The 10,818-nt window shown below is 36.9% G+C and overlaps 1 protein-coding gene across 6 annotated transcripts in view; it reads right to left on the bottom strand.

The window, feature by feature from the left end:
• The window catches only part of jus (EB domain-containing julius seizure protein), a 28,298-nt gene that overhangs the window by 9,914 nt on the left and 7,566 nt on the right, over positions 1-10,818 (bottom strand). The window lies entirely within an intron of this gene.

The raw sequence follows: 10,818 nt of genomic DNA, 5'->3' as shown, positions 1-10,818 counted from the left end.
AAGCATTTATTTATACACTCCATATCATAATTATATTTTAATATACCACGTATAATGTTATTAAACTGATATAAAGATGTTTAATCAGTTTTACTGCTTTCACTATTATATGACACGGTAGTAGTAAAAGCCTTTACGACTCTGCCTTTCAGGATTATAACGGCATACTCTCGTATTATTACTAAAATAATTCTTTATAATAAAAAGAAACAAACATAATTTCTTTTTACTGTTTTTATTTTTTGTTATGAAAAAATAAAAACAGTAACATAAGAAAAAAAAGAATCGTCGTATAGAATTGATCTTGCAATATTCTTGTAATAAAATACTGTCTATTCTTTAACTGATCTTCGAATCTAACTTCTAATACTGAATAAATTATTATCGTCGTTCTGTCTTCTCTTCTCATTAAAATAAAACCTCTTTCTTTTCCTATTTGTTTCTTAAAATAAATGAAACTTCATCTAAATTCCATTGAGATAAAAATTAGAGTCGAAGTGCAGGATAAACGGGAGCCTGTGCGATTTATTTAAGTACGCTGCGTTATCAGTAAATATAGCTTTCGAAACGGCCGATACGGATTCCGCAGGCGAGTCGTAATTCAAATCTCACGCTTCGAGCAAATACATACATCATGGTGTTTCCATCCCCCGTATCGCAGTAGTTTCGACTCTGGGTTCCGTAATTGTGCCGCAGCTGCCGTATTTGCGTTTTACGATTCGTTAATATTTGCACGCGGCGCGAAGTTAATTCCCCCGGAATTAATTATGTGACAATCCCTTAACTATTGGTAAACCTCCCAATACAGTTCGCACAATTTAATGTGTTTAATATTTATAAAATATAATATGGAAATTATCTGTTTTTGAAGGCAGAGTTTGCTGCGAGTGGAAATTAATTTAAATAAACAAATGAGATAACATCTATTACAACTTTCAAGGAAATGAAAATCAAATTGAAAGCAATAAAATGGAATATAATAAATAAATGGAATATAATATAATACAACAGATATTAGATAAAAAGATGTACAGAAAATTTTTTGTATTATTTGAAGTCCTTGCAAATATCGCTTAAGAAAATTCCAATGTTTACATTTCGCACATTGCTGGGTGGGTCTTACACGAATCTTACATAATAAGTGCCTGCTGCGTAGAAGGTCATTAGGATATACTACGTTGTGAAAATTATTTTTCATTTTCCCTTAGTCTGTCCTTGGACGGTGCGCGGTGCGGACAGAATTTCGGAAAGTTCTCCGCGTCTACACGTGTTTGTCGCGAAGTGGTGGACTATTCTGTGCAGTTCCTGTGGTTTGCGGTCCTACAACGAACACGACCATCATCCGACGCGAGGGGTGAGTACGACTATGAGTCTGCTTTTGCAATAAAGGCGTGAAATCCGCTGATGTCCTAATTACAAACATCAGCGTACGCTTAATTCATTGCATTTTAGTCCCACGTATACGTCGTATACCACTGAAGGCGATGGATACGTTGGGGCTAAAATCCTGCGAATTAGGTATACCAAGAAGTTAAATGCGTATTGTTCTCTCGTATGACTTATATAGTAAAACTGATTTAAGAATTGGTTGCTTGAATTCACGTTTTCATTCTCCCAATTATTATCTAAGATAAATATGGAATATGTAATTCGGATATTGCAATCGTATGCCAAATATCATTACGAAATATGTTTTAATTAAAGATTAACAATCGAGAGGTACAGCGAGAATCAATAAGTATTATCAGAAATAGTTTAATGATTACAAACCTTCATAGGGAAAATTTTAATCTCTTAAAACGGAGGAACGAATTTATTCAAGCTTTGAAAAATCGAAAACTTTTAATAAAATTAGTAACAAATTATTTTAAATCGCTGAAATGATTATTGATTCACGTATGGAAACATTGAATATCAAAAATTGCATGCATGTCTGAATTTAAATATTTTTTAATGTCACATCATAAATGCTTCGTTTTGCATAGAACTAATTTAATAATAATCAACGTGAACCTTGATTGTTATATATAAATCATCAAATATAGATGCAAGGGCACGTGTTTATTAAAATCGTTAAACAATATTTTATTTATCTCATGAAAAAATAGTAACTGTGCATAGATTTTGGTTCAGTCAATCGAGATAACGTTGAGAAAGCAGGGAAACGGTTGGCGCACTTGATCCCCGTGGTTCGTGCAATTAACGATCCTCCAAGTGTACTTTTCGAGGTTCAACAACCCGTCGAGGGCGACTTTCGCGAGTGGAAAAGCGACTAGCCCGTTGGCAAAGTCGAGGAAGCAATCCTTTTTTCGGTTCGCCAAAGAGACCCGGGCTTGATTACAGCATTGTCGTCGCATAATGGCACTCCGCTTTCGGGAACGCGATCGTATTCATACCTAAGTACGTATTCCCAGCCAAAATACGTCCCAGTTCCGCGAAGACGCATGGTCGCTAGGCGATCATCGATATGACTCGTAAAAATAATGCGAACACACCTCCGCTCGCAATTCTGGGAAATTGCATTGGGGAGCAGAACGAGCTCGCGGGGAAATTTCCAACGTAAATTGAGGGGGTATGGATTTATGGGGGCTCTTGCAAGTTTGATAAAGTTCTTCAATTCTTTTTTTAACACGGTTGGTTAATGAATTAAAATGAATTCATGATGAAATCGGGTCTGTAGTTCTGTTCCTGAACGAGAGATAAATTGAACATCGATTTTCGTTGAAAAAGAAGGATTGCTTCCGTGGTACAAATAAATACGTAGATATATTTCTTTTCTCTGAGTTATATTCGCAGTCGATTTTTCCGTGCTAGGCACGGACACCGTCGTGAAAAGGGGATCTTGCCTGGGATTTAGAGTACGGAACAATCTTCCGTGCTTTCAGGGCTCAGAGGTAGGGCGCCGTATTGTCGGATAACCTGGAGGTGTGCAAGTATACCTGCCAGAATATCTAATAAGCTCGAAGCAAAATTGCCTGGCTTCGTGTATCACACAAAGAACATTTTCCTAAAATCCTTTTTGGCCCTAGCTGATTTAATCCTAAACTATTGCATGTAGAAATGAATATAAAATAAAAAACTGAGAGCATGAAATAGAACGCGTAATCTACGTATAATTCGTTTCGAGTGTTGTTGAGCTAATATTAAGATTAAAAGCAAATAACAATTCACTTCTTTACACAAGAGTGGAGAACAATTGAGCTTTCAACAAATTTTCGCTTCTGTTTCAAACGAGTCCTTTCATATTTTTTGTACGTCACTACGGTATTGTCGCAGTAGAATAAACTTTTCCAAACGAATTACGGAAGGATTTGATAAAAGTGTCAATCGTAAGCTTTCCTTTATGCACCGAGTCCGTGCAACAAAGAGATAGGAAACCGTGCTAGTACACGTGGATAATGCAGAGTCGGGTACACGTGAAAGCTTACATAGGAAACGAGCAAACGTGGAAACTCGCGACGTTATCAGTATCTCGTTGATATCTCGGACAACGGTAAAGGTGCGTGCAAAGTGCTTTCGAGATATCGTCAGAACGGCGCCGGTCTGTATGTTGAACAATAGCCACTATCCAGGATGTCCGCAATTAATAGTCGTTAACGTTGCTTTTGCTATCACGTTGCCAGTAAACCCTTTCTTCCCTATCTTATCAAAGACAAAATATTGTCACCGCCATCTTCTGTTTCATTTTGCAATAATAATAATTTCTATTAATTTTTTTATGAATAGAATAACGGAGCTTGTTTAACCCATTTGCATCACACAGAAAAGTGAAAAATTCGTTCTTATCACCAAAATTTTATCAAATAATGAGGGTAAAATAAACTCCTAATTCCTCTACAGAAATTTCTTTGAAACTTGGATCATCTTCACCAAATCGATTAGTCTCAGTCACAATGTGTTCAAGAATGTCGTTTATTAAAAACAGGTGGTATACGTTCTGTCTAGTAAAATTGTTGATGTTTTCATTTACACCACCAACAGATGTAAATTTATGAAATTTAAGTTTATCATTTTTTTCCTCCCACTCAAAATCACTCTTACTCTGATTATTATCACTACTATCAGAAGAAATCGCCATAGAACGTCTACGTTTTCTAAATCTAATTACCTCTTCACTGCTGTCGGAAATATAACCATCCATTTTTTTTTTTTTTTCTAAGTTATTTTACCCTGAAACTATTCGCGATCACCTCTTTTCATTGACTGAGAGCCAAATACGCATGGGTATAATATACGTTCTGGTAATAAATGCCCAAGTGGAATGTGCGCATATATGCGCGCTCTGGTGATAGTGGCCAGGCAAAATGCGCGCATATATGCGCTTATGATGCAAATGGGTTAAAAGTTGTTTCGGTCGTTTGTTTTCTTTTATTAAAGCAGCATCGGAATAGATCGTACAAACTAGCTTTCATTTAATACTGGGTACAAAGTAATTTAAAACAGAAATGATTATATTATTATTTATGGTAATAGTTTAGTCTGATAAAACTGTACAAAATGTTGTAAGACAGCGAAGGTAATTTTCGGAACTATATTTGTCTCTTATTTGGTTTCGTGTATGTTTTGGTGTACCGTAATACGTGATCCGCAAGTATTAGAGTCTCGCAGCTTCTGTGGCCCCGAATAATTTTCGTTCACTCCACCGAGCGAAATAAGACCAGACCGCCTCAATTCCGGCGAAGTAGAATGAGCCAAGCTTAAGTCAGACGCGGTATATATTCCTCACGGATAGTTTGTTCAAGTTCTTAACTACTAAGATAATTATTCATCGTTTTGCTTGTATTACGTTTCTTGTAATACTTTTTCTTGAAAAATAGTTTATTTAATAAATATTCTTTTATTATTAGATTTTAGACTGGCAATATTAAAATTAATCAATTTTAAATTAGAAATCGTACAATAAATCATAATTTCTTTCAAACGTATTCCTCCAATGTCTTAATGGATTATACTTTTTTTATATATCTTTAAGACTTGTGAACGAGATTCGCTTTGAACGATTCTAGGTGCGAGAATAGTTGAACGTGGCTCGCAGTTCCCGCTTTGAAGCAGTGCCGAGCTAGAAAATACAAACGAAGGGTATCTAAGATCAAAGGAACTAGCTAGTTCGCGCATAATTGCATGGTCAGTTAACGATCTGTCCCTTTTGGTACTCGGTGAGAAAAGAAACGGACGGGATGGTTGGTTGGTTGAGCGCAAGGAAAAAGGTTCGAGCGGTGACTTAGAAGCGCTTGGTATATGACTCCCGGTAAAAATGGCGACTCTTGGGTCAATCTACGCGTTGAAAGTTGAAAGTGGGTCACTTTGCACAGTGGCATGCTGCCAACGCTCTCACGTGCGAGAGTCCCACGCCTGGTGCAGTCCGTAGCTGGCAACCACCTTCAGACGACCAATAGGGCTATAAGTCAGGTGGTTCTATTTGCCAGTGAAATCTTGCGGGTTTCGTTTATTTCTCAAAGAAATAATTAAATTCCTATTCAATTATAATAGGAAAACATAGGACTTAGGGTCCAAATACTGGGTATCAATTTTATCGGACAGAGAAAAATTCTGATCGAGCTATAAAATAGACCTTGAATTTTATTGGCTCATCGTAAGACTATTGACAGGATCGAGGTCCAAAACAATTTTATCTGTTGACAAAAATAAGATAAAAAGAAGATGACGGGAGGTTTGGAGATAGCTAATCGCGAGTCTGCTTTGATTGGCACAGCGGAAGGCTTCGGTTTTATTTTGTATATTGCAAATTCTCATTTTTTAAAATATCTATAAGCGATAAATTATTTTTAGTCAGGGTTGAATTTCCCTCTAAACGGTTTTAATAACCATGCAAGGATGCAGGGTAAGGGTAAAGGTCTAGGCAATTCATTCTGCGCAATGAGGGGGGAGTGACGAGCAGCGGATTAGAATACCACTAGAAGTATCACAATTTTCACGTGTTATTAAACTATACGATTGTTCTATAAAATGCGTCACAATGCATTCGGATTCCTATAATAAAACACAAATAATAGCGTAACATTCGCGAGTAAGCAATAACGCAAACAACGGGCAACGTTTTAGAGTCGTAACGTTCAGAGCGTCAGGGTTTCACCATTTTTCCCTTTTTATCTCGTTGCTCATTTCGAATCGACAATGAAGATCCGCGAGGCGAGAAAGCTTGCGTTCTGTATTAACGTTTCACAGCCATCGCAGCTGAAAATTGTCAGACCGCGTGCCATGATATTCCGTCCGTTCCATTTAAGCGAAGAAATTTTTAGCATTTCTAAAGGAGGATCATTTCCGAACGATGAATTATTGTCTCGAGGCGTTGAAATACGTTTATTAAAGGCAACGTCGCTTGCTTACGTACTGAACACAATTTTATGCCGTTTCGAAGGTTTAAGTCATACTCATAAAATATAAAAATACTGACGACAATTCCAGGTAGTAAATATCTGGCATTTGATGGCTATCTGAAGCTCGAAACTGAACTCTACTGCTCGTATACACGCAATGCGAACGATATAGGGATTTTGTAACTCCCTTTTTATTCTCGTAATTAGCTTATTGTATTCATATTCAATTCTCCGTAATGGCAATTATTAATAAATAGCAATTTTGAATAAACATGATTACATGAGCTCCGTACTAGAAATTCACAAGCAGTGGATTTGCGTCTCTAGGGGGAAATAAATAGGGAAAGATCGTCGAGCACTTAACACCTGACCATTTATTATGGCGTAGTAAATTCGTAACGGGATAGCGGAATATAGAAGTGCTATTTCCCTCGAGATTTAACAGTTTTAAGCTCATTTTTATTAATGTGTTAACAGTTTATCCTTCGTGGTTGAATTATGTTGTATTAGCTATTAGCTGAATGCAGTTTAATGAGTCTTAATCAGAATTAATTGAAGCGGATTTTAATCCCGATCGTGAAACCTTTAGGAATATTCTTTCTGATTATTGCTTCGTCAGAGTATTAAGAATTACGAGACAGAAAAATGGGTGACAATTTGCATAATAGATGATACATTTGCATATTGCGTTCGAATTGAGTCCAGTGCGCTGTGGAAATTCGATATTAAGTATTCAGTGCGAGGATTGTTATGTTAATATTCATTTCTCTGTATTTCCAATATCATTTTTGCTTCATTTAGCCATGTACACCGTTTCCCGAATCCATGCTATAAACCGCGAATACCGATTTTTGGGATTTCCTCTAATAAGCAAGAGATTGAAAAATCCTTTTATCGTCGCCGCACGATGAAAGTTGTGTAGTTTAAGTTGTAAGTAATTTTGAGTTGTATGATAAGAATATCTACGTTGTTCCCGTGGGTTAGAATCGTCATTTTTATGAGTAACGTATCGCGGTAGATCTTCCATGAAGATCGATTTCCCACCCCCGGTCGACGCTAGTTGCCGGGGCGACTGACTGCGTGAAAAGTCGCGTAATAATAGTAACAGGAAAAAGTGCAGCCAGTTCGCCTACAGTTTTGCGTGAACGCGAGCCTAGTCACGCGAACCCTCGTTCCTCTTAACGAGAAAAATCCCTCGTGCGTTTTCTTGAAGTCACTGAACATTTTATGTATGTTCATAACTATTGCAAAACTTTGTAAAGATTTGGAGAAATTGTGAATGTGTGGATATCCTGAGGTCTAGTCAGCTAAGCATGATTTCGTTATCAACACAAAATACAATGAAAACTACTTTCACAGAATTTAATATACGTTCAGATGGATCAGGAAAAAATGATTTACAATCAATTTATAATTATTTTCATGTACAATGTTAATTCCGCAATTTCCTTTTAGATTCTAATCTTAATATTTATTCGTCTAATTTCGTAATGTGATACTTACGTTAATTGCTTTTTGTATCTTTGACGATTATACACAGTATATTTTCTATAATTGCATAAAAATTCGCAATCTACTTATTACATTATACGTTATCGTGGAATCATGAATAATAATATTGAAAAATATTAAAAACACTTTTTGTTGTATTTATTTTATTCTTTTATTACGATTTTATATAAAAATGCACCGGAGAGATGAAATTGGGACGTGAGTAGAAATTGGGACATTTACTTTCAGGTGTCCAATCGATGCGATTCTTCGAACTGTAAATTTCAAAGTCTTTGTCGGACGTGAAGTTTAGGCATTTACGAGCGTGTCCCGGATCGTAATCAAGCACGAGACAATTTCATTTAAACGATCCGAGAAATAGTGGCTGGTAATGGGGACGAGTTTACCGAGTTTGCCAAGAGATTTCTCCTAACGAGATCGCGGACAGACTTACAGGCATATAGTATTCGATTACTGTTAATGGACTTCCGCTAGATTTCCAACTTCCTGCGTTACGAATTAATTTAATCGGACGGCAGGATGCCACGGTTTATACCCGATCACCCTAAATCGGTTTACGATGCTAATCCTAAACAAGTAAACTTCATTACGTGTTAACCTTTCGCCACAGAACTTTCAAATATGTATGTACTTTATTCTATAACGTGGTCGCAAGTTTCAACTCCTCAACTGGAGGATAATTCTTCAATCGAAAATGACACGCCCTCTTTTATAATCGATAAACTTCTGCCAGTTTGTGACACACAATTTGCAGGGGATTAATCGTCGGTATCATACATCAAACTTCTATCACCCTTGACAAATGACTCTTATCGCGCAGATATCAGCTCTCAGATTTTCTCATCGTCATTCGCGGCAACTGTGACAGATTCTACGCAACAGATAGCTGCGGTTTAACGGACAGTATAGACAACTCGCACCCTCCCTGGTTTTATCCCCGTATCCGATTGACCGGCATAAATTGAAATTCGATATCGGATTTATAATTCGCGGATACCGAACGAGGATGTATACTTTTGTTTCGAACTAGGATACGATAATAATTAGTTGCTCGCCGGCTGTTTTCCCTGACCAACCATCGGGCAGCTAATAATTACCACCCCTACTGCTTCGGATAGTTGGAGCTTTTGTTTGCTCGCGGTGTAAAAACTTGACCGGCTGATATCACGGTGTTTGAACTCTCTAATTAACCCTTCCGAGTGGGTAACGAATCTTTCTCGCGTGACTTACGTCCTTTAGATAGTAAATTACAAACAAAGGAAAAATTCTGTTGCCAGATTACATATCTGTACCTGAGTCATACTTCGCGAACGTTCACTGTCTTTAAGCTCGGTGCGAAAGTCGGTCGACCTAGCTCGCAGGTGTTTGACAGGGTCATTGACCGACGACCCTTATTCTTTAGAACGTAAATTAGCATAGTTCTAATGACGGCCTATGCGAAAGTACTAATTTACCTCCAGAGAGGGTTAAAACTCGTTGGCCCTTCATTCAACAGCACAGTTTATTTTATATTGTAGATCTGCTATTTCTCAGTTAATTCCAACGAACGGTATAACACGGTACAACGCAGCAACTGTACTAATTAGAATTTAACAACGGTAATACAATGCATGAGAACTTAATTATAAATTCAATTCATTCCTAATTCTGGGACTCCGCAAACCAACCGCATATATAATAATTTGATATAAATTTAATTATATCAGTAAGTAAGGAACATCATTTAAAATTATCTATTAATGATCGTGGGACACGTTTTGATTTCGATTTATCAAAATAAAAACATTTATTTTGCACGTTTTAATAAAATCATTAAACAATGAAATTTTCTTATTAGCTTACTTCATGTCTTTAATTAAAAGTCAATTGAAAATCGTGAATTAATTTTCTCTCAACACTTCAAGAATATTCGTGACACTTTCCTAATAATTTCCTTTGGGGAAAAATGAAGTTTGGCGCATCCGTTGTCATCACCAAACTTTCTGAGGCTCGTCCCCGGTAAATTTTTTTGATATACGACCCCGCTTGACCCATATTCGCGAGCTGGGGACCTGCAGTCGCCGTTTTCCTCAGGAAAAAGAGGCGAGAGTCCGAGATACTGATCAGACTGTTTTTAAAGTAAATCCCCGAGGTGCGACGAAATGTTAGGGTTGACATCGCAAACATTTATCTTAACGCGAGTATGTTTCTGATAAATACGCACCTAATGGAGCTTCCCTGCAAATATTTTCTCCTACACTGTCGCGAATAATCTTTATCGATTACTTTGAAAAATAGCGATTTCGCATGTGATACACAGCTGCGTTCTAAATGCGAGTGGTTTAACAACTCGCTGCAAGAAATTCGTTGTATACTTTTGTAAAACTTTTCGTTACTGCATTTTTAATCGAATCTTTATTCAAATACGCCTGTTTTAAAGTCGAGAGTCCCGAGTTTCAACTGGAAACGGTTCGTTTCCATTCGCTGTGCGTTGAATATTTCACCCTTCTGGCCAGCATCGACGATGTTCTAAATTATGAATGTCATTATTTCAGGGATTGCCGCGCGAATGTCTCGTGAATAATTCGTACGTTCTCCAACTTCGAAACCAAAACTCATTTTTATTTCCGCTTATATAGCTGCGGTTTCCACTTGAATATTTTTCCATTCGATAAATAAAATAGACTTAGGACAAAATGTACGTTGTAGTAAAAATCTCGTTAGTAAGAGTCTTTTCGTGTCGAGGCGTAATTGCACTGCCTGTATTAACAGCTGCGATGGCTCTTCATTGGAAGTTAGTGACTTTAATGGGCAAACAATAATTCATTCCTAATTCTGGGACTCCGCAAACCAACCGCATATATAATAATTTGATATAAATTTAATTATATCAGTAAGTAAGGAACATCATTTAAAATTATCTATTAATGATCGTGGGACACGTTTTGATTTCGATTTATCAAAATAAAAACATTTATTTTGCACGTTT

Source organism: Ceratina calcarata, unplaced genomic scaffold (genome assembly GCF_001652005.2).
Source record: "Ceratina calcarata isolate Rehan_Ccalc_2016 unplaced genomic scaffold, ASM165200v1 scaffold298.2, whole genome shotgun sequence".
NCBI lineage: Eukaryota > Metazoa > Arthropoda > Insecta > Hymenoptera > Apidae > Ceratina > Ceratina calcarata.
Note: the sequence above shows the minus strand (reverse complement) of the source record. Positions and strands in the feature narration are given on the sequence as shown.